This window comes from Leucopleurus acutus (assembly GCF_964270905.1).
Source record: "Leucopleurus acutus genome assembly, chromosome: 2".
In the NCBI taxonomy this organism is placed as follows: Eukaryota; Metazoa; Chordata; class Mammalia; order Artiodactyla; family Delphinidae; genus Leucopleurus; species Leucopleurus acutus.
The window spans coordinates 164,589,995-164,614,631 of record NC_139143.1 but is presented as its reverse complement, the minus strand read 5'-3'; the positions used below and the strand labels follow the sequence as shown (position 1 = coordinate 164,614,631).

Below are 24,637 nucleotides of genomic sequence, written 5' to 3'. Positions count from 1 at the left end.
GTTGTGGCATGCATACTCTTAGTTGCAGCATGCATGTGGGATCTAGTTCCCCGACCAGGGATTGAACCCGGACCCCCTGCATTGGGAAAATGGAGTCTTAACCACTGGACCACCAGGGAAGTCCCTCAAATTCAGCCTTGAGCTTAAAAAAAAAAAAAAATCACAATAAAATTTTATGGCTGCTAAGCCATTTAACTGCTGTTTAGTAGGCAAGTCAGGATTCACCTTCTGTTTCTGACAAATTCATAGAACTGATGAATCCATTACAGCAGTGGATTGAGAGCAAATGAAGGTCACTCTTGACAATACTGGATCAATAAGCATGTGATACATTTTTTTTGCAGAATACTTGCTGATGAACAGTACAGTGAATAAACCATTTGCTTGAAATACTTTACATTTTCACAGGCTTTGTAAATTTGTCCAACTAAGCCCTTTTTTCTCCACACGTTTTTACCACCATTATTTGTGCACATCTTAGCAGATTCAAGTTAAGATTGTATTGAATTAATGTTCTCTCAACCTTTGTGAAAAGATTCTTGCCAGTGGTTGTTCCACACAGACTGTTTTGTTCATAGTGTTCAGTCACTTCAAACTTAGCGTTGACGTCACTAAACAACTGAGCAGTTTCAGTAATATCTGTTGAATCATCTAGAGCCATGGAACACCACTCACAATCATTTGCCTTTTTTTAAAAATAAATTTATTTTGAACAGTTTGATTTACAGACAGTCTCAGAAAATAGTACAGGTGTTCCTATATATACCCCCATATCCATTTCACCTGTTAACACCTTGCCTTAGTATAGTACATTGGTCACAACTAATGTACCAATATTGGTACATTGGTATATTCTTTTTTTTTTGGTATATATATATATATTTTTTTTTTTTTTTAACATCTTTATTGGGGTATAATTGCTTTACAGTGGTGTGTTAGTTTCTGCTTTATACCAAAGTGAATCAGTTATACATATACATATACATATGTTCCCATATCTCTTCCCTCTTGCGTCTCCCTCCCTCCCACCCTCCCTATCCCACCCCTCCAGGCGGTCACAAAACATCGAGCTGATATCCCTGTGCTATCTACCTTACGTTTGTTAGTGTATATATGCCCATGCTTCTCTCTCGCTTTGTCACAGCTCACCCTTCCCCCTCCCCATATCCTCAAGTCCGTTCTCCAGTAGGTCTGTGTCTTTATTCCTGTCTTACCCCTCGGTTCTTCATGACATTTTTTTTTCTTAAATTCCATATATATGTGTTAGCATACGGTATTTGTCTTTCTCTTTCTGACTTACTTCACTCTGTATGACAGACTCTAGGTCTATCCACCTCATTACAAATAGCTCAATTTCGTTTCTTTTTATGGCTGGGTAATATTCCATAGTATATATGTGCCACATCTTCTTTATCCATTCATCTGATGATGGGCTCTTAGGTTGTTTCCATCTCCGGGCTATTGTAAATAAAGCTGCAATGAACATTTTGGTACATGACTCTTGTTAAATTTTGGTTTTCTCAGGGTATATGCCCAGTAGTGGGATTGCTGGGTCATATGGTAGTTCTATTTGTAGTTTTTTAAGGAACCTCCATACTGTTCTCCATAGTGGCTGAACCAATTCACATTCCCACCAGCAGTGCAAGAGGGTTCCCTTTTCTCCACACCCTCTCCAGTATTTATTGTTTCTAGATGTTTTGATGATGGCCATTCTGACTGGTGTGAGATGATATCTCATTGTAGTTTTGATTTGCGTTTCTCTAATGATTAATGATGTTGAGCATTCTTTCATGTGTTTGTTGGCAGTCTGTATATCTTCTTTGGAGAAATGTCTATTTAGGTCTTCTGCCCATTTTTGGATTGGGTTGTTTGTTTTTTTGTTATTGAGCTGCATGAGCTGCTTGTAAATTTTGGAGATTAATCCTTTGTCAGTTGCTTCATTTGCAAATATTTTCTCCCATTCTGAGGGTTGTCTTTTGGTCTTGTTTATGGTTTCCTTTGCTGTGCAAAAGCTTTGAAGTTTCATTAGGTCCCATTTGTTTATTTTTGTTTTTATTTCCATTTCTCTAGGAGGTGGGTCAAAAAGGATCTTGCTGTGATTTATGTCATAGAGTGTTCTGCCTATATTTTCCTCTAAGAGTTTGATAGTTTCTGGCCTTACATTTAGGTCTTTAATCCATTTTGAGCTTATTTTTGTTTATGGTGTTAGGGAGTGATCTAATCGCATACTTTTACATGTACCTGTCCAGTTTTCCCAGCACCACTTATTGAAGAGGCTGTCCTTTCTCCACTGTACATTCCTGCCTCTTTTATCAAAGATAAGGTGACCATATGTGCGTGGATTTATCTCTGGGCTTTCTATCCTGTTCCATTGATCTATCTTTCTGTTTTTGTGCCAGTACCATACTGTCTTGATTACTGTAGCTTTGTAGTATAGTCTGAAGTCAGGGAGCCTGATTCCTCCAGCTCCGTTTTTCGTTCTCAAGATTGCTTTGGCTATTCGGGGTCTTTTGTGTTTCCATACAAATTGTGAAATTTTTTGTTCTAGTTCTGTGAAAAATGCCAGTGGTAGTTTGATAGGGATTGCATTGAATCTGTAGCTTGCTTTGAGTAGTAGAGTCATTTTCACAATGTTGATTCTTCCAGTCCAAGAACATGGTATATCTCTCCATCTATTTGTATCATCCTTAATTTCTTTCATCAGTGTCTTATAATTTTCTGCATACAGGTCTTTTGTCTCCTTAGGTAGGTTTATTCCTAGATATTTTATTCTTTTTGTTGCAATGGTAAATGGGAGTGTTTTCTTGATTTCACTTTCAGATTTTTCATCGTTAGTGTATAGGAATGCAAGAGATTTCTGTGCATTAATTTTATATCCTGCTACTTTACCAAATTCATTGATTAGCTCTAGTAGTTTTCTGGTAGCATCTTTAGGATTCTCTATGTATACTATCATGTCATCTGCAAACAGTGACAGCTTTACTTCTTCTTTTCCGATTTGGATTCCTTTTATTTGGTATATTCTTACTAACTAAAATTCATACTTTATTCAGATTTCCTTAGGGTTTTTTTTTTTTTTTTTTTTTTGAGGTACGCAGGCCTCTCACTGTCGTGGCCTCTCCCGTTGCGGAGCACAGGCTCCGGACGCGCAGGCTCAGCGGCCATGGCTCATGGGCCCAGCCGCTCCGCTGCATGTGGGATTCCCCGGACCAGGGCATGAACCGGTGTCCCCTGCATCGGCAGGTGGACTCTCAATCACTGTGCCACCAGGGAAGCCCCTTTTTCTTTTTTTTTTAATTTTTAATTTTTAAAAATTTTTTGGCTGTACAGCGAGGCATGTGGGATCTTTAGTTCCCTGACTAGGGATCGAACCCACGCTCCCTGCAGTGGAAGCACAGAGTCTTAACCACTGGACCACCAGGGGAAGTCCCCAGATTTCCTTAGTTTTTACCTAATGTCCTTTTTCTGTTCCAGGATCTCATCTAGGATATACATTAAGTTGTTGTGTCTCCTTAGGCTTCTCTTGGCTGTGACAATTTCTCACACTTATTTTTGGGGACCTTGACAGTTTTGAGGAGTACTGGTTAGCTGTATTGTAGAATGTCCCTCAATTGGGATTTGTCTAATATTTTTCTAATGATTTATACTAGTGTTATGGATTTGGGGGAGAAAGAACACAGAGGTAAAGTGCCATGTCGTATCAAGGAATACATGCAATCAGTGTGACTTCTTGTTTAGCTGTGATTATCTGGCTAGGTTTCTCCAAAAAATTACTCCCTCCCCTCCCTGCCACAGTGTGTACTCTTTGGAAGAAAATCGCTAGGCATACCGACGTCCACTTAAGGAGTGGAGAGTTATAGTCCACCTCCTTGAGGGTGGCGTATATACATAAATTATTTGTAATTCTTCTGCCTGGGAGTTTGGTCTTTTCTCATCCATTTATTTATTTATTCAGTCACTTATTTATATCAATATGGACTCATGGGTATTTTTGTTATAATCCAGTACTTTATTTTGTTCTAATTTTTTTTTTTTTTTTTTTTTTTGCGGTACGTGGGCCTCTCACTGTTGTGGCCTCTGCCGTTGCGGAGCACAGGCTCCGGACGCGTAGGCTCAGCGGCCATGGCTCACGGGCCCAGCCGCTGCGCGGCATGTGGGATATTCCCGGACCGGGGCACAAACCCGTGTCCCCTGCATCGGTAGGCGGATTCTCAACCACTGCGCCACCAGGGAAGCCCTGTTCTAATTTTTTGATTTTTACTATTGAGAACTCTTTCAGTTGGACGGGAGTGTCCTTTTGACATACCCCCTTTATTGTGTGTGGTGGTGTTTTTTGTTGTTGTTGTTTAGCACTTCCTCACTTTCTGGCACTATAAGATACTCCCAAGCTCATACTGTGAATCCCCTCCCCCAGCCCTAGATTCAGCCATTTCTCCAAGGGGCCCTGGTTTCTTTTATTGGAGAATGGTATTAGAAATCAAGATCTGGGTGCTAGGTGTGCACATTGCTACTGGAGGGTTATTCCTTCCACATCTTCTCAGCTGACAAAGCAAGGAAATACATCTGTATACTAACATATATTCCATATACTTACAGAAATATCTAAGTATTTCTTATTTCTACATATCTTCATTTGTATCTGTATTAAGCTGGACATGAATTACTGATATCTCCAACTCTAATCCAGTACCTCATTGATCATTCTAGTCTCTTCCTTTTTTATCTATAATCTCCCTCTCCCAACAGTGAGAAACTTGGCTCTCACCATTTACCATCCATTTACTCATTAGTTCCAGTATACGTGTAGTGTAGTGGTTTCAGGATTGTTAACCTGTACCCTTTAACAACTTTACAACTAGAAAACTTTAACAAGTAAAACACAGTGGTTATATGCAGTTCCTTTTGCTTTTTATCTTCTCATTTCACTTATTTCCATAGTTAACTTAGGTTAGCACCCTTCCTCTCCACCTGCCCTATTTTTTAATTGACTACTTATATTGCTCCCATTGTCCTCAACCCTTCAAATCAAAAGGCTAATAGTCTTAAACAAGTTCATTTTCTCGAGACACATTTTTTAGGCTCTTGCAGTCAAACATAATTTAATTAACTCACTATAGATAAACGACTTTTCTCCTTATGCTAACAGATACAACACTCAGAAACTTACTTTCGTTGTAGCCTTATTTTTGTTTATTTTGTTTTTATGAAGGTTTTCTGTTGTGATAAGATACTCTGTTTTAAATTTTTAAAAAATTTCCAGCAGTTGGTTTCCTGTGAGTTGGGAATATTGTGTGAGTGCTTAGTTTGGTAATGTCGACACATACTGTGTTCTTGGCACAGCTATGGTGTCATTTCATAGTAAACACAATGTGTTGCCATCTAATTGGATTAAAAAAAAGCACCCACGCTCCATGTGTGATATGACAGAATACATGGTACTTGAAATGCTTTTTATTTATATTTATTTATTTATTTTAAAAATTTATTTATTTATTTATGGCTGTTTTGGGTCTTAGTTGCTGCACGTGGACTTTCTCTAGTTGCAGCAGGCGGGGGCTACTCTGTTGCGGCGCGTGGGCTTCTCATTGCAGTGGCTTCTCGTTGTGGAGCACGGGCTTCAGTAGTTGTGGCTCACGGGCTCAGTAGTTGTGGCTCGCGGGCTCTAGAGCGCAGGCTCAGTAGTTGTGGCACACAGGCTTAGTTGCTCTGCGGCATGTGAGATCTTCGTGGACCAGGGCTCAAACCCGTTTCCCCCGCATTGGCAGGCGGATTCTTAACCACTGTGCCACCAGGGAAGTCCCTGAAATGCTTTTTAGTTACAATTGCTTCACCACAATTTGTAGCAGCGCAAAGTGGTGAGACCACTGCTTTTAGTCACTTTTGCAACTACTCTTCTGTTGTAGTGTGAAAGCAGTTATCTATAAACAAATGAACCTGGCTGTGTTCCAGTAAAACTTCATGGATACTGAAATTGGAATTTCATAGAATTTTCACACGTCATGAAATACTTTTTTTTTTTTTTATTTTTTTGCGGTACGTGGGCCTCTCACTATTGTGGCCTCTCCTGTTGCGGAGCACAGGCTCCGGACGCGCAGGCTCAGCGGCCATGGCTCACCGGCCCAGCCGTTCCGTGGCATGTGGAATCCTCCCGGACCGGGGCACGAACCCGTGTCCCCTGCATCGGCAGGCGGACCCTCAACCACTGCGCCACCAGGGAAGCCCATGAAATACTTTTGATATTTTTCTACCATTAAAAAAAAAAATGTAGAAATTTGGGAATTCCCTGATGGTCCGGTGGTTAGGACTCCGCACTTCCACTGCAGGGGCGCCTGGGTTTGATCCCTGGTCGGGGAACTGAGATCCTGCAAACTGAGCGGGCAGCCAAAAAAAAAAAAGATAGGAACAGTAGAAACTATTCTTAACTCATAGGTGGTACAAAAACAGGTTGGGCTGTGTGACATCATTTGCTCACCCCCCCAAGCGAAGAAGGCCCTGTATACTGGACACGTTTGGAAGTATCTGTCTTTCTCTCCAAAACCATTCATAGTAATTTCACCAGTCTTAGATTCAGTATTGGTCCCTGGTTCATACCAGGGAAGCTGCTTGGAGCAAGACATTGCACAGTTTTCTGTGGTAAGACACTAAAGGTTTATTTGCCTAGCTGTCATAATCTTATCAATTCCTAGTATTTTTTTCAATGGGGAGTGGATAAGATTAAATTTTGTCATTGGCTACTTTGGGTTAACTTGAATAGAAGACACAGCCCTCTTTTGTTCCCATTTATTTATTCATTCATTTTTGGCTGCGTTGGGTCTTTGTTGCTGCCTGCGGGCTTTTCTCTAGTTGTGGGGCTTGTTGCAGTGCGAGGACTTCTCATTGTGGTGGCTTCTCTTGTTGCGGAGCACGGGCTCTAGGCATGCGGGCTTCAGTAGTTGTGGCACATGGGCTCTAGAGCACAGGCTCAGTAGTTGGGGCGTGTGGGCTTTGTTGCTCCGCAGCATGTGGGACCTTCCAGACCAGGGCTCGAACCCATGTACCCTGCATTGGAAGGCGGATTCCTAACCACTGTGCCACCAGGGAAGCCCTTTTGTTCACTTTTATTCAACTTGATTTTGAAAGTAGACACATTAGTCCTTAAGTATTGTAGAAGCACCATGTGCCTTGTGGTCTTTTTCTTTTTTTGGCTGTGCAGTGCGGCATGCGGGATCTTAGTTCCCCGACCAGGGATTGAACCTGCGTCCCCTGCATTGAAAGGCGGATTCTTAACAGGTGGACCTCCAGGGAAGTCCCTGCATGGTGGTTTAAAGGATTAGCTTTAACCTCAGGTTCATAGGAGCAGACAAGGTCATCTTTGTGCTTCCTTATCTTATGTATTTCTCAATACAAGATTATCAGGGGTGCTTGAGGTGAGATAAAAAACATTTCAAATCTTTAACTGTAGAAAGTAAAAATGCTTTAACTGTAGGAAGTAAAAACTTAGAATGTTAGTGCTCACTCTTTGGATTTAGGAACTATGTTGTTACGTAAGGTATAGTGTATGGAACGTGGGGGCATTCTGAGCTGCACTCTAGTCTAAGCCACTGCCGTCCTTTTCCTGGATAGTTGTAGGCAATATCTAACAATTTCTTCTGCTCTTGCCCTGTTAAGGTCTGTTCTACACTCAGCAGCCAAGATCCTTTTAGAACGTGATTCTGGTCCTTACTCCTCTGCTCAAAACAGTGCTGTGGCTGCCTACATAACCTGTAGGAAAGCCAAAGTCCTTACGATGGCTTGCAAGGCCCTTTCCATTCACCCATGTCTCTGACCTGATCTTCCAGCTGTTCCCTGGAAACTGTTGGCATTGCAGCCACTCTGTTTTTCTGTCTTCCTCAGATACACCAGGCATGTTCCCTCTGCAGGGTCTTTGCACTTGCTCTTTCCTCTATTTGGCCCCTTTTGCCTTCAGATAAAGTACAGCATACTGTTTCTGTTAATCTTTGCCTTCTCTGACCACAGTACATAAAAGAGTAACTCTTATTCCTCATGTGCTCCCATCTGCCCCTTAGAATGTAAGCTCCAGGAATGAAGAGATATTTTAAAAATTTATTTATTTTTGCCTGCGTTGGGTCTTCGTTGCTGTGCGCCAGCTTTCTCTAGTTGCGGTGAGCGGGGGCTGCTCTTCGTTGTGGTGCGCTGGCTTCTCATTGAGGTGGCTTCTCTTCTCTCGTTGTAGAGCACAGTCTCTGGGCGTGTGGGCTTCAGTAGTTGTGGCACGCACGCTCAGTAGGTGTGGCTTGCGGGCTTAGTTGTTCCAAGGCATGTGGGATCTTCCCGGACCAGGGATGAAACCCATATCTCCTGCATTGGCAGGCAGATTCTTAACCACTGGGCCACCAGGGAAGTCCCTGAGGAGATTTTTAATTGCTGAATCTCTGTTGCCTAAAATAGTGCCTGGCAATGTAGTAGGTACTTAATAAATTTTTTGTTGAAGTAAGTGGACAGTTAAAATGGAAATTGTGTAGAAGGGAAAAAGATATATTGTCGGTAGTGCTGTGGTGTCCTTGCTAATATACTCTGACGAAAGGCAGGTTGGGAGAATGAGGCTGAAAAGCACGCCTATCACTGTCCCGATGACTCAAGCAGGACAAGTTTGGGGGTGCATAAAAATTGGTGGCAGGCGACTTAGGGCTTCAGGTGTCTCCTTGCTGTCATAGAATAACTAAGGGCCAGAGCCTCAGATTTGCTTCTCCACCCATTGTAACAATGGAAAATTGAAGATTTGTTGTGATGAGAAAATTCTTGCCAGTGTCGAAGAGGTTAATTAATAGGGAAGAAACATGATGGGGTAGAAAAAGGAAGATTGTGTGTGTGTGTGTGTGTGTGTGTGTGTGTGTGTGTGTGTGTGTGTGTGTGTGTGTGTGAACTGGCTAGAATTTTAAAGGTGGATGTATTGGAATAGTTCTTTAATCAGTGCATTGTAGAGTAAGCGGTTCCCAGTTTTGTAGCAGTCATCGGGGGTTCCCTCAAGCTGACCGATGTCATGAGCCCCTGTGCCTCTGCAGTTAGAAACAGGGAAAGTTTTGGTTGATGAATTCCCAGAATGACTTGCAAGAATATATGCAAAAGTATTGTGAAAGAATGAGTTTTTGTAAGTGCTGTATTTTTGCTATTTATCAACTAAGCGAATACATACCAACCTTGTCATTAATTTGCCAAATGGTCTGACTGAATAGTAATTTCATCTGGATAAGTCTTAGTTTTAACAGTAGGTTTTTGTTGCCTCTTTGTAATGTTAATTACCTGATAACCTTTGGTATAGGTCAAGAGTTTATTGCTTGTGTATTCAGTTTATTCAGTGGACACATATCAGTGTATATAGAGTTTGCAGCCTTGTGAGGTAAGTTGACATATTAACAGACATAATGATATGCGTGTAAGGAGAACCATGTCTAGGGTAACAGAGAAGCAATACCTAACCCAGCCTGGGTGAGCCAGGGACAGCTTGCTGGGGAAGGAGACCCTCGTAAGAATGAGTAGGAGTTTGCTGAGAGGGGAGTTGAGGGCTCCCCACTACTGAGAGACTGTAGCTTAAGGAAATGCATTCTCTTCTCTCCTGGCTAAATAGGCAAGGATTCAGCTATGTGCAAACCACAGGTTCAGAGAAAGCTAAGGTGGGTATCCTTGACTGAGTCAATGAATAAGTGAAAAAAGAGAAGATTAATGTCAAGACCGCGTCTTCAGATTATGTAATTTTTAGGTGCCTTCCTACTTTATAGTATTATGAATGAACGAAAAAACTTTAATCTAGGAGTGAGGATGTTAATTACATACTGAGCTTGCTGATCTTGGAACTTTGTTTTCCTGTTTGTTTGGGATAATACTACATTGCTTTGCTATATGGCCATGTTAGTAGTATTTGGATCTGGGAATATTTAAACAACTGGATCTGAAGGGTTTTTTTGTGCTTTGAGGGATGAGTGTGGGGAGTTACTTTAACTTGAAATGTATTTGTTAAATTTAGTTCAGCATACTTGAAAGTTTTTTGTTTCAAGCATCTAATTCTTCTGAAGTTATTCTCCAGGTTGAATTATGGAGTTTGCAAATTAAACTTGTATAATGCAAACCATAGCACCTGAAATATTGCCAGTGAAAGTATCAGGTTACAAGAGGAAGGTTTTAGCTTTCCATACTTTCCAACCTTACTATAGGAGGTTGGGTGGATGAAAATGAGTATGAGAGACCCTCAGGCCAGTATACTTTGGGAGAGAATCCTGTGTCCACTTGGAGTTAATTTGAGGGCTAGAGGAGAGTTTCTGCTTATAGATTCCAAGCATCTGTATTTCAAGATGCAGTCTGCAAGGTTTGGGTAGCTATTTTATCACTGCTTATTTCTTCTCATTCCAGAGTTGTATCCTGACTTTGTAAATTGGAGAAGCCAGCGCGGCACTGCCAGTATTCTTTGAGGTAGTGTCTGTTTGGGGTCTGGTGCAAGTCGAATCATTGTTCAAATAAGGTAAATGCATGGTGGTAAAAGGAACTAATAATAACTTCATTGGCTTACAGAGCCAGTCTTATGTTGTTTATCCAGAAAATTCCTTAATAGAAGTTCTGGGTTCTTATTAAACAATCTTTATCTTTCAGTTTAAAAAACTGAAATAGGCTGATAAAGTAGCCGCTCTCCTCTCTGATTCCATCCCAAGTTGTAGAATCAGCAGTTACTTTCTTATTTTAACTGACTTTTGAGTTTTTAAATAACACATGTTTATTCACTTGGACATACTGAAAAAGATCAGCCATAAACTTGACACATATACAGTCACTGTTAATAGTTTAGTGAACAGTCCCTTGTCATGCATATGTTACTCTGATATGTGTGTATATAATCAAAATTGGAGTTGTGTTTTTTGTCACTTGGTTCTTGTTAACAAGAGAAGTTTTCTCTGTTTGCATTTTTAAATGACTCATGGCATTTCATCATTGGATGTACCATATAATTCATCTAACTAGTTCCTTTTTGGTAAACATTTAGGCTTTTCTCTCATTTTTCCATGTGTTAGGTAACTGTGATGGACATGAATAAATTTATGCATACAGTTGATTTCCCCCCATAGTACAGTTTCTTCTCAAATTTTAAAAAACATTCTGTATATTTATTTAAACCTTTTTTGTTTTACTTTTTATTAATACATGTACAAAAACCCTAATACGTAGTCATGTCAGACCATCAGCTCCACAGGGCTTTTTATGAAAAACAGTCCCTCCCGCCCCTTTTTCAGTCCCTAGAAGCAATCATTTCCAACTCTTTACTGTTTCTTTTGGTATTACCTCTAAAATAATAAGCTTATTTTGCTACTTATAGATTTTTCAGTTTTGGGTATTATCTATTAACTTTCTACTTTGGATAGTGGTAGAATTCTCTGACCACCTCACATGTCCATATTTATTGTCACTCTGGTTGTAATTGAATTTTGGTTAGAGCAGTATTCACTGTTAACAGTATTAAGGTTATGTATAGCTTGTTCACAGACAAATGTCGTATGGTATGGTTATTTTTTTTTTTCTGTACAACTTTTTGTTTTCTCTGTTGTTAATAATTATCTTTTTCTGGTCTGTTTTGTTTAGTTTCTATGTTCTTATCAGTAATTTCTTTCTAAACTCTACCCAGAAGTGTAAATTCTTCCTCAATACTTTAAGCATTTTGGTTATATTATAAATTTTATCTTAGATATATATATATATTTTTAAATATTTATTTATTTATTTGGTTGCACCTGGTCTTGTGGCAGGCGGGCTCCTTAGTTGCGGCTTGAGGGCTCCTTTTAGTTGTGGCTCACCAGCTCCTTAGTTGTGGCATGCGAACACTTAGTAGCGGCATGCATGTGGGATCTAGTTCCCCGACTAGGGATTGAACCCAGGCCCCTTGCATTGGGAGCGCAGGGTCCTAACCACTGCACCACCAGGGAAGTCCCCTTAGAGATATTTTCTAATCTGCTTCATTCTGAACATGTGCTCTAGGCAGCTGGGATGTTGTTATCACAGCATCATCATCCTGAAGATTTTTCCTACATTTTTTTGGTTTCGTTAATGGTAAGAAGAAGGAATCTACCATTTTGTATTAAGTCATTAATCAGTTGTCCCAACTATTCACTAACAGTGTTTTTATTATTGTTGCCTTATTTCATCTTTAAATACTTAGTGATAACAAGCGTTTCTTTCTCCAGACTCAGCAAGCAAAATATAGTTGATATTTCCATACTTCTTATTTTTCACCATGTGGAACTATGACAGTTCTTCAAGAGACTTAAGTATTGGAAACTAGAAAACAAAGACTAGAAGGACATGTACATAGGAAGCCAGTTGCATAATTTAAAAAATAAGTATACTGGATTTTCCCCTCTAAGATCCTTTGTCTTTTAAAGCTGCTTTTGATTTTTTTGATTAATTCAGTCAGTAGACGCTTGAGTGCTTGTTACTGTGCCTGTTCTCTGTTGCTAGGGATAACCGGCAATGAGCAAGACAAACAGGACCCCCATTCTTTTTTTTTTTTTGCTGTACGCTGTTGTGGCCTCTCCCGATGCGGAGCACAGGCTCTGGACGCACAGGCCCAGCGGCCATGGCTCACAGGCCCAGCCGCTCCGTGGCATATGGGATCCTCCCGGACCGGGGCACGAACCCGTGTCCCCTGCATCGGCAGGCGGACTCTCAACCACTGCGCCACCAGGGAAGCCCCAGGACCCCCGTTCTTGAGGAGCTTACATTCTAGTTTGGGAAGGCAAATACGATAGTTTCATATTTCCTAAGTGTAGGAAAGAAGTTTGACTACAAGATAACAGTGAGGTGTCATTAGGTAGAATGCCAAGGAATAATACCTTTTCGAGTTAGGTGACAAGCTGAGATCTGAAGGATGAGAAAGGAGTCAACCATGCTTTAGACTGCAGAAGGGTGTTTGTTCATGTAGTGAGAACTGCAAGTATAAAGGTGCTGAGACTATAAATGCTTGTAAGTGTTCAAGGAACAGAAAGAAGGCCTTTGTGACTCCGGTAGAGTGATTGATTCGGGAGAGAGTGGTTTGAGATGATGTTGGAAAAGTAGGCAGGAGTCAGATCATTTAGAATGTTGAAATTATGGCAAGCTGGAGCTTTCATATATAAATCTGATGAATTCAGTTTTGTTCCTTTAAAAACAAACAAACAAACAAATACAAGATGTTACAGAAAAGAATCAGACCTATTTGTCTATGTAGTTAATATTGCTGTTCCTTACGAGCCAGAGAGGGGAGTTGCACTGATCATATGTATCTGAACTGAGTTCTGGTTCAGTGTCTGGATCTATCTGCGCTTGGGGTAGTTGAGTGGTCTCTAAATTTAGGTAGCTTTGAATAGTGCCTTAATGAATTCGTTTTAGATTTAGAAGCAAAAGGTTGGGTTCTTGATTTCTTTTGTAGACTCAGGTGACTGGTAAGGTCCAGAATGATAGCAGATCTTGAAATTATTTTTGGTTTCTTATGTAGAGTTGTGTGCGTATTTAAGACATCTCTTTTTTTCCCCTTATCTGGTAAAGTGTAGATATAAATGGAAAGACATCAGGTGGTTATCTCAACAGGAAAGTCTTAGTGGATGAAGACTAGAAACTGCAAAAATAAATGATGAATTTAAAAGTGACTAATATTGGATAAGGTTCAGAACTTGAGCATTTGAAAAGACATAATCATTGTTGTCCTTTAGGACAGTGCTATCCAAGAGAAGTCCAGTGTGAGTCACATGTAATTTCAAATTTCCTAGCATCCACATTAAGAAATAAAAAGCAGATGAAATTTATTTTAATGTAATTTAATATATCCAACACATTCTTATTTCAACATGTAATTAATATTAAAAGTCCTTAATGAAGTATTTTACATTCTGAGTTTTGTACTAAGTCTTTGAAATCCTGTATTTTATACCTACAGCTCATCCCAGTTCAGGCCAGCCACATTTCAGGTGCATGGTAGCTACATGTGTATGGGACACTGCAGCTCTTAGGGTTCATACTTCTGAAGGAATGGATAAATAGATACGATCTAGTTATTGAAAGTTATTGAAAACCCTGCCATGTTGTGAACATCATTCAAAGCAGTGATAGTTTAACAAATAAGGAAATAAATTTAAAAACATATATTTTTCCCTCTTCTAAACCTCTGTGTGATAGACTTGTTTGGGGAAGCTCATTTTATCCCCAAAAGGCTAACGTCTATAAAAGATGTCAAACAACTTATCTCCTAAGAGAGTTGTAAACAGACTTTATGTAGAACAAGCTTTATGTACAACTCCGCGTAAGCAGTGGCTTTCTGTGTATCGATGGTGGGATGAAGAGAGAACACAGTCCTAGTCCTTGGAATCTGTAAAGAATGTCCGTAAACCAGTGGATCGGAATTCCTGTTCTGGTTTCCTGAATAAGAATCTTGATAGATGGACTTTTTAAAAAGCTCTGTAGGTGATTGCAATATATACCACTGGTTCAGCCCAAGGTCTTAGTAATAATAACTTAATTAAAATAGTTGTGTGATGATTGGCTGTTAAACTTAGTTTTTAAAAAGGTTTATCATAATGAGAGCTGGAAGGAGGCCATAGGTGATTAGTTAACATAGCCTGTAGTATCTTTATTAAGTCAGGAAAGCTGAGAGTTCCTCTAAAAAATGGGAAGGATATATTCCCCAATGGTAACACATTTAAAACAGTAACTAAAATTGCCGTCAGCCTACCCTAGGGATATAGGAGAGGAGCCTCTGGGGTGAATCGAAGATTATTTAAGTTGCTGTCTGTGCTGTTCATTCTATTTCTCTAATGATGAAAGGTTAATTGCATAGATGATCCTGAGCCTAATAGACACCCATTGAGCAAATTCTCAGGAGAAGATACCACAAGTTGCCTACATTGGGAATATTAGATGAGTAAGTTCTAAATGAAAGGCCCCTCAGTTTGCTGTTGATTTTTCCCTGCTACCATCCAGCAGCAAAAGGATTTATTCTACAAAGGTCAGGACCCTAGAATTTGACCTTATTTTGCTTTTCTGCACCTCTTCAGTGCAACACATGCCAGTTTAGCTAATAAAGTTATAAAACACATTATTGTTCTGTGTAGGAAGCTATCTGATTGCTTACTAATAGCAGGAAAATAGAATCAGTGGTGAAATCTGTTTGCTCTCAGAGAAGTTCCTAAATATCTCCCTCTCACCACTCTAGGGTTGTAGCTAAACATAGCTTAAGGTGTGAAGTCACATGTTGAATGACAGGCAGTTTATGTACACTTTTTAATTCCTGTGGCGGTCTTATGAGGTGTAGGTCATGTTTGGAAGATTGAGAGAGTAAGTATCTTGTCCAGCTAATGGGTGGAGGAGCCAAGATTTGAACCCAGTTATCTTTTTGGTGCCAAAGCCACTACTCACTGCAGAACCTAGCCCAGTATTATAAAGTGACTCTCTAAGGTTCTCTTCCTTTGGGACAGGGCATTTCAGAATGATAATTTGCTTCAGCATATTCCCTCACTTATACCCACTTTTATATGCCCATCTTGAAATAACATTATATTATGGAAAACACTAAATGAAACCTGGATTCTAGTCCTAGCTGTTTGCTTACTGTGTATTGGGATTATGGATTCTCTTTCCGCTGAGCAGGGATTTCCCAATTATCTATCTACTTTGGTCTTCTCGTAATTGTGAGATGTGGGCACCATTACCTCGTCTTTTTTTTTTTTTTAATAAACTTTTTGTTTGAGAATAAGATTTACAGAAAACTGCAAGGATTGTACAGAATTCCTGTATTAGTTTGCTAGGGCTGCCATAACAAAGTATGACAAACTGGGTGGCTTAAGCAACAGCAGTATATCACCCCACAGATCTGAAGGCTAGAAGTACAAAAATCAAGAGGTTGGCAGGGGCTTCCCTGGTGGCACAGTGGTTAAGAATCTGCCTGCCAATGCAGGGGACACGGGTTCGAGCCCTGGTCTGGGAAGATCCCACATGTCGCGGAGCAACTAAGTCCGTGCGCCACAACTGCTAAGCCTGTGCTCTAGAGCTTGCGAGCCACAATTACTGAGCCCATGTGCCACAACTACTGAAGCCCGTGCGCCTAGAGCCCGTGCTCTGCAACAAGAGAAGCCACTGCAGTGAGAAACCCGTGCACTGCAACTAAGAGTAGCCCCTGCTCGCCACAACTAGAGGAAGCGCGTGCACAGCAACGAAGAACCAATGCAACCAAAAAAAAAAAATTTATATATATATAAAAAAAAGAGGTTGGCAGGATTGGTTCCTTCTGAGACTTGTGAGGGAAGGGTCTCTTCCAAGGTCTCGCTCATCGACTTGTATTAGATGGCTGTCTTCTATTTCTCTTCATATCGTCTTCTCGCCACGTATCTCTGTGTCCAGATTTCCCCTTTTATAAGGATACCAGTCATATCTGTAAAGACCCTGTCTCCAAATGAGGTCACTTTCTGAGGTGCTTGGTGTTAGGACTTCAGTATATACATTTTAGGGTTAGGGAGACACAGTTTAACCTGTAACAGTCCCTATATTCCCTATGCCCAATTTCTTCTATTGTTAACATCTTACATTAGAATGGTACATTTGTCACAATTAATGAACCAGTATTGATACACTATTATTAACTAAAGTGTAAGCCCTATTTTTTTTTTTTTTTTGTAAGCCCTATTTTTAACACATAAAACTTCAATTCAGGGAGGGGATATGACTTGGAAAAGATTTCAAAATTAGTGACCTCCTTTCTGACTTTAGTACAAGCAAAAGAAAACTTCCCAAGTCACATTATGAGCCTGAAAAGATATTTTCTACCTATAATTACAACAGGATTTTCTTGTTTTCTGCATCCAGCAGAGTACTTAGCATGGAGTAAGTATTCATTAAAATCTGATAGAATGAACAGAAACATGCTCTCGGTACTTGCTGGGCCATGATATTTTTTGCGAGAGTATACTCAACAATAATCTTACCAAAGTAAAGTACAGAGATTGTGAAACCTGCTTTAATGAGAAAGCAAAACTATTTAAAAAATTGTGAAATGATTGTGTATTTACCGTTCCAGTAACCAGCGCTTGGTGCGAAGTCCTATTTATGTTTATGAAGCCCAGTCTACTAAGCTGAAACTTTGTTTGTTTGTTTGTTTGGCTGTGCCAGGTCTTCGTTGCGGCATACGGGATCTTTCTTTTTTTAGTTGTGGCATGTGAACTTTTAGTTGCGGCATGTGGGATCTAGTTCCCTAACTAGGGATTGAACCCAGGCCCCCTGCGTTGGGAGTGTGGAGTCTTAGCCACTGGACAACCAGGGAAGTCCCCTGAAACTTTGGAAGTTAAGTTGTGTGTTCGGTATTAACCACCTTTAACAAATGAATAAACTGAAATCTACAAAGACTGTTACTTCCTTAAAGTCCCCTAGAATGCCTTTCTTATTCCAAGTCACTTCCTTTTGCTATTAGATAAACCGTATATTTAAAACACGGTGCAGGCAGATGAAGTTGAGTTTACCACCTTCTAGGAGGTATACTTATAATAGAAGAAATAAGTGTGTAAAGTTGCTTGCATATATTTTCTTTTACTAGCTTTTTTCAGACTGGTGGCTTGAGACCTAAGTTTATTACTTGTGTGTATTTTTCAGAATTTTCCAGCATTGATCGATTAAATTATGTTGCTTTCTGTGACTATTACATAATATCCCAGCTATCTTAAGATTTTCATATGTTTTTCTTTCTGATTGGGGGAGAAACAGCAGTTTGATGGAAAGAATGAATAAAGGGGTTTCCCAGCAAAGGTTTGTCATTTTGATCTTAAATTATTCAATCTTTTCTCTGGTGTTTTTTACAAAAAACAAAACACAAAGAGAAACATTTATGAAACTCTTGTTCCTTTGTGGAAATCAGGCCTGAAATAATTAGTGGCATGCTGTATTCTGTGCCATATGGAAAATAGCTATGTCACTGAATTTTTCCTGCCTTTCCAAGTTACTGAGAAGTAGTGGTCCTGTTCCTTTAAAAAATGAAAGATGGAAGGGGTGGAGTTTGCCATGTCTTTGGGACAGAGAAACTATTCAGTCTCTGAAGAGCCGGAAGGAAATGTGACCTCTTGCTGGCTGTGTGATGGAAAGAAGCTAGCGGCAGTGTCCCTCAGCCTGACGGAGTCTGTTGCAGAGCCCTGACTCTCGCTCTGGAAACTCTTCTTTCCCAAGTGAGGTTGATGCTGCCTGAATTTGGTGTAGGTGAACTGCCCCCATGCAAGTGATAGTTTAAGTACAGTCAGCAGGTAAGTAATCAAGTCCCTGGTCAGCTATTCTCAGGCAGATGCACTGGTTTTTATAAAGCGGTAGAATATGTTATGAATCTTAAATGATTTCTTCTACAGTAAATTTCAGAATTGATAGGATGGAAGTGGAGGGATGATTCTTTTTTAAAAGCAAAAAAATTTTTTTAAAAAATAAATTTATTTTTGGCTGTGTGAGGTCTTCGTTGCTGTGCACGGGCTTTCTTTAGTTGTGGCGAGCAGAGGCTACTCTTCATTGTGCACAGGCTTCTCATTGCTGTGGCTTCTCTTGTTGTGGAGCACGGGCTCTAGGCACGCGGGCTTTGGCAGTTGTGGCATGAAGGCTCAGTAGTTGTGGTTTGCGGGCTCTAGAGCGCAGGCTTAGTAGTTGTGGTGCACTTAGTTGCTCCGGCATGTGGGATCTTCCCCAGACCAGGGCTTGAACCCGTGTCCCCTGCATTGGCAGGCAGATTGTTAACCACTGCGCCATCAGGGAAGCCCTAAAAGCAAAAAGTTTAACCCTCGGGCTTCCCTGGTGGCGCAGTGGTTGAGAGTCCGCCTGCCGATGCAGGGGACACGGGTTCGTGCCCTGGTCCGGGAAGATCCCACATGCCACGGAGCAGCTAGGCCCATGAGCCATGGCCGCTGAGCCTGCGCGTCCGGAGCCTGTGCTCCGCAATGGGAGAGGCCCACGTACCGCAAAAAAAAAAAAAAGTTTAACCCTCACCACTTAATTCCATTTTTAGGACGTGGCTGAAGTAAGGATGAGGAATCTCCTGTTTGTGTAAACGCATTAAGTTTTTTTTGCCATTGGTAGAGCTGTTCCAAATCCTCATTTTATTGACGAAAAATAGGCACAGAGAGGTTAAAAACACCTTCAAATAAGGGGTTTTGCGTTTATTAGGAGCATAAATTTAGTTTTGGTAAATTTCTCTCGTTTAAGGTGCCCATTATTCATTTACTTATTTTTAGCTTTTCATTGCTCACCAGTGGCAATGAAGAAGATCACTTCTGCCCTGATCAGAGGTCCTGATAGGAGAGGGAAGAAAGCAGTTTGCAACAGCCAAACAGGAGGCTAGAATGACATCTGTTATTTATTAGCTGATGACTGGTGCTTGGGCTCTAAAGGAGGGAAGTCAAGAAGACTCTCTCTGAGGTAGGATGGGCACCCTGCTGGTTAGACAGGAGCCCACAGTCCCCACGCCCACCCACAGAATACAGGTATCTGGTGGCTTTTGGAAAAGAACTCTGTCAGAACAGGTCTGTTTTGCATTTGGGAGCCCAAAGCATCCAACATAAGTAGCAATACTGTTAGAAAGGAATTACTTATTTTCCTCAAGTTTGAAGTGATGGCAAAGAGTCCTCATTTTTTCCTGTTTTTGCTGTGCAGTTTATTACGAATTTTCTGAGACAAATAACACAGTGCTCCTGTTTGCTGTCCAGAGAAATCAGGGCTGGCAAAGGAAGGACAGAGATTGACTTTTGGAGGACTTGGAATTGAACCTTTGTGGATAAGAGCTGGCTTATCCATCTGGCCAGTACTTCCCACACTGGCAGTATTCTTGACCTAGGGGGAAAAAGCTCTTTTATTATTATAAATTATCCATGTGTATTTTTATGTGAGGCTTGCCATTCCTTAATTGATGTACTTTTAAACTATTGGGTTGGCCAAAAAGTTCGTTCGGTTTTAAGTACACTCTTCATTTTCACCACCAACTTTATCGAACAGTTTATTCATTAACTGAACGAATTTTTTGGCTAACCCAATAAATGCTTCAGAGGTTACCCTCAGGGAAGCTTCTTAATACTCACTTAGAAAACACTTAGAAAAATTATCTGTGTCAATGGATAACTAACATGAGTTAGTTTTTTTTACGTAGTGAAAACAGTACACAAGAGTTGGGCCTTTTGTTGCTGTAGTTACTTGACACAAGAACCGGAGGCCAGATACTGTTTCTCTGAGGGTGTGGGCTTTATTGGCTTCCCTTCACTCTCCAGTTTTTGAACACAGGGGTCCCTGTGCTGAATTGTTTCTGTGAAGTTTTTGGAGCTGGTTCCTCTGAATTCTTTCCAGCCTGACAACAACCAATAGGAAGAACAATTGAGAATTTGTTTTGTAAACACGTCCATTATTAGCATAAGTTAACTAAAATATATGCTGTCATTAATAAAAAGGTTATTTTCAGGGAAGTTGATAGTAAGGCTAGGATGAAAGCACACTGGTAAACAAATTACAGTGTCAGATAATCCCCCAAATGCCAAGTAAACGGTTGAAGTGAGCTCTGAATTTTCACAGTGGCTTCCGGACTCCACAGAGGTAGAAGCTTTAGCTTTTTTTGCTTGCTAACCCCAGAATATAGTTTATGAATGTGTATTTTCTCCCCTCTCATAATAATTTCTCAGCTGTTATGAAGTAGTCACACTTCTAAAAACAAGCTGCTGAAACAACACACAGTGGGAATGGTATTTTGGACTACTCATGTCCTGTAATTAGGAGGTAGTTTAAGATTGCACTTTGGAATTTACTTTAAATGTGTTTGAACTGAAATCAGTCATTGTTATTTGCTGATAAATGATTCTCCTTTTAGACTTATTTGCAGAGCACACATGGAGAAGCATGTAGAGGTGAGCCTTTTGGGTCCCCTCATTGCATGTCTGGATTTTTTTTTTTTTTTTTTTTTCCACCGCTCAGCTTGCGGCATCTCAGTTCCCTGACCAGGGATTGAACCCAGTCCTCTGCAGTGAAAGTGCCAAATCCTCACTGCTAGACCACCAGGGAACTCCTGCACGTCTGGATTTTTTAATGGAAGGATTCTCTAATTTTTTTTTATGGAAAAGGTATGGGGAAATTGCTGCAGAGACTGGCTGTATCCACCCAGACTTATTAGGATTTTGACCATGAATTGAGCCCACCTGCAAAGAGCTGATAATTTTTTAAGCTGGAAGACAGATGTACTTGGGTTCCTTACACTGTTCTTTTCTACTTTTGTCTATGTTTGAATCAATGCCTCCATAATAAAAACACTAAAAAAAAAAAAATAGAGCCCAGCTGGCTATAAGGCTGGCCTTTCTTAACCTTCTTTAAAGTCATAAAAGAGGGGAAAAATTCCATTGTAATAAAGTTTTCCTGAAATGGACTTTGAATAAAGTACAGTTTTATTTATTTAGGGTCTTGTGGAAATTACTAGGCTAGATTTTTAAAATATCTTAGAAGAAAGTAGGTAGATGTTTGATTCCACATTAAAAGAATTAACACCATTAATGCTATGAATGTCAACAACTTTGTAAAAGACTGTTAGGGGGAAGTCACCTGTAAACTCACTAGCTGAAAATATTTATATGTAAAGTAAGAAGCACATGCTCTTATCCTGTCTGCCCCATTTCACGTCTTTCCCTTCTCCTTCCCCCTTCCTCTTCATGTCTTCCTTTCTGCTCCAGAGGTAACCACTATTAATAGTTTGCTGCATGTGCTTACGTAGATATGTCTTTTTTTTTTTTTTTTTGCGGTATGTGGACCTCTCACTGATGTGGCCTCTCCCGTTGCGGAGCACAAGCTCCGGACGCGCAGACTCAGCGGCCATGGCTCACGGGCCCAGCCACTCCATGGCATGTGGGATCTTCCCGGACTGGGGCACGAACCCGTGTTCCCTGCAACGGCAGGCGGACTCTCAACCACTGTGCCACCAGGGAAGCCCAGATATGTTTTATATGTACATCTGTACCTACATATTACTCATTTTAAAAACAAGTTCTACCAAATTACATAGAATACAATGTTCAAAGTTTAAGAATTTTAGTGCTAAACTCCAGAATAGCTGTGGTTTTATAACATAGGCAAGGGCAAACCTTTTATTATATCCTTAAGTTGTTTAAGCAATAAAATTGCCATTCTCCCCAAAGGACCTTCCTCTCCTTTAAGGAGGGTGCTCAGCGCACATGTGGGTATTTGCCTCTGTGAATTTTAAGACCTCAGAAATTAGTGTTATATTTATGGATTTACTTAATAGTTTAAGAGAGCTGCTTAATAGAGTAGCTGTCAGGAAGGGGTCTCTGATTTGATTTCTTCAGGGATGTTGAGGGGCGGGGGTGAAGTCTTCGAAAAGTGTTTCCCTAGAGGTACCTACAGCTGCTCTTGATTCTGTTTCCCTTTTCCTCCCTCTTTCGCTCAGGAGAGGATAATCTCCAGAGGAAAGCATAAAATAGTAAACGTGTTTAATATTTCACCTGAGTTCTGCTTTCCTGCCCCTAACTATCCAGAGGCACACAAAGCACACAGTCAGGCCCCTCCTTTGCCTACAGCCCTTTATGAATGGTGAATTTCTTTCTTGGCTGATTTTTGGATCTGTCTCTTCTTCTTTTTTTTTTTTGCGGTACACGGGCCTCTCACTGCTGTGGCCTCTCCCATTGTGGAGCACAGGCTCCGGACATGCAGGCCCAGCGGCCATGGCTCACAGGCCCAGCCGCTCTGCGGCATATGGGATCTTCCCGGACCAGGGCACGAACCCATGTCCCCTGCATCGGCAGGCGGACTCTCAACCACTGCGCCACCAGGGAAGCCCTGTCTCTTCTTTATTTCAGTCATTTTGTTCACCAAGAATTTTCTGCTTCTTGCCTTCAGTGACTGTTGAGAGCAGGGCTGTCTTGACTGGACTTGCTGGCGGTGGAGTTTCACTCTAACCTGGCACTGCTAAATGAAGTGTGTCTCCCTAACATTGAGATCAGTTTGGCCTTCTCTGCCTTTGAGGAAAATGTACAAGGAATACGAATGAGCTCAACTTTTAGTTTAGCTGTAGTGATTAGGACTGTGATACGTACTTAATTTTATTCTTGGATTGTATTGTTAATATCTGGTGAACTAATCTTTTATTATTTCTGCTTGTGTGATGAAGAGAAAGTGTGAAAGAGCCTGTTCATTAGCACATACCAAGTGTCCATTCTGTGGCTAAGCACTGTGCAATAAAATGGAGAACAAATCAGACGTGATCTCTTACCAGGCAATTTTGTCGCTTCTTGGGTTTGGTATCCTGAATTGTTAAATTTATTTGGTTAGCACTCTTGTGTTACCCAACAGTTACCAAATATAGTGCCATCTGATCTGGAAAAGTATGCTGTCCTCTTGGCAGAGCAGAGACAACAGTCCTGGGGCCTGGGCAAGGGACAGGGAGTGCAGGCCTACATGGGGTCAGTCCTCAGAGACTCTTCCTCTTCTATTAAGGTTATGTTAGGGATCCATAAACAGGGAAAAGACCAATTTTAAGACGTATTTTAAAAACAGGTGTTAAATGGTAGCTGTTGAAAATCAAATAATGTAATACAGTAGAATAAAGGACCAAAGCTACTTGATCATCTCAATAAATACAGTAAAAAAAAAATCCAACACATTTTCATAATAAAAATATTAAACCAACTAGGAATAGAAGGGAACTTCTTCAGTCTGATATTAGACATCTGTGAAAAACCTACAGGTATCATTGTACTTAAAGGTGGAAGGAAGACTGAATGTTTTCACCCTAAGTTCAGGGACAAGAGAAGAATGTCCACTTCTGTCATTTCTATTCAGCATTGTACCAGATGTTCTAGCCAGGGCAGTTAGGCAAGAAAATGAAATAAAAGCCATCTAACTTGGCAAGGAAGAAGTAAAACTATCTTTTTGGCAGGTGATATGATCTTATGTAGAAAATCTTAAGGAATCCACTGAAAACTACTAGAACTATTAAATGAATTCAGTAATGTTACAGGATACAAGATGAATATACAAGAATGAATTGTATTTCTCTGGGACTTCCTCGTGGTGCAGTGGTTAAGAATCGCCTGCCAATGCAGGGGACACGGGCTCAATCCCTGGTCCGGGAAGATTCCCACATGCTGTGGAGCAACTAAGCCCGTGCACCACAACTACTGAGCCCATGTGCCACAACTACTGAAGCTTGTGTGCCCTGGAGCCTGTGTGCCACAACTACTGAACCCGAGTGCTACACCTACTGAAGCCTGCGCGCCTAGGGCCCATGCTTTGCAACAAGAGAAGCTCCTGCTTGCCGCAACTAGAGAAAGCCTGCGTGCAGCAACAGAGACCTGACGCAGCCAAAAATAAATAAAATTATTTTAAAGAAAGAATGAACTGTATTTCTATACACCAGCAGTGAGCAATCAAAATGACATAGAAAAACAGTTCATTTCCAGTAGCATCAAAAAGAGCAAAATACTTAGGAATGAATTTAACAAAATGAGCACAAAATTTGTACTCTGAAAACTACAAAACACTGTGGAAAGACGTCCCATGTTCATGGGTTGGAAGACTTAATGTTAAGATCGCAGTTTTCTCCAAATTGATCTACAGATTCAACACAATTTTTGTCAAAATCCCAGCTGGCTTT

At 40.6% G+C, this 24,637-nt stretch overlaps 1 protein-coding gene across 5 annotated transcripts in view; it reads left to right on the top strand.

The window, feature by feature from the left end:
* THRAP3 (thyroid hormone receptor associated protein 3) overlaps positions 1-24,637 on the top strand; it is a 75,362-nt gene that overhangs the window by 18,503 nt on the left and 32,222 nt on the right. For 3 of the 5 annotated variants that reach the window (XM_082834531.1, XM_082834532.1, XM_082834533.1), the window contains exon 2: positions 10,384-10,492. The exons of 1 other annotated variant lie outside the window; for it this stretch is intronic. The gene's annotated coding sequence lies outside the window, so the exon portion shown is untranslated. The remainder of the gene's footprint in view (positions 1-10,383; positions 10,493-24,637) is intronic. One more of the 5 variants, XM_082834534.1, reaches the window with a different exon arrangement.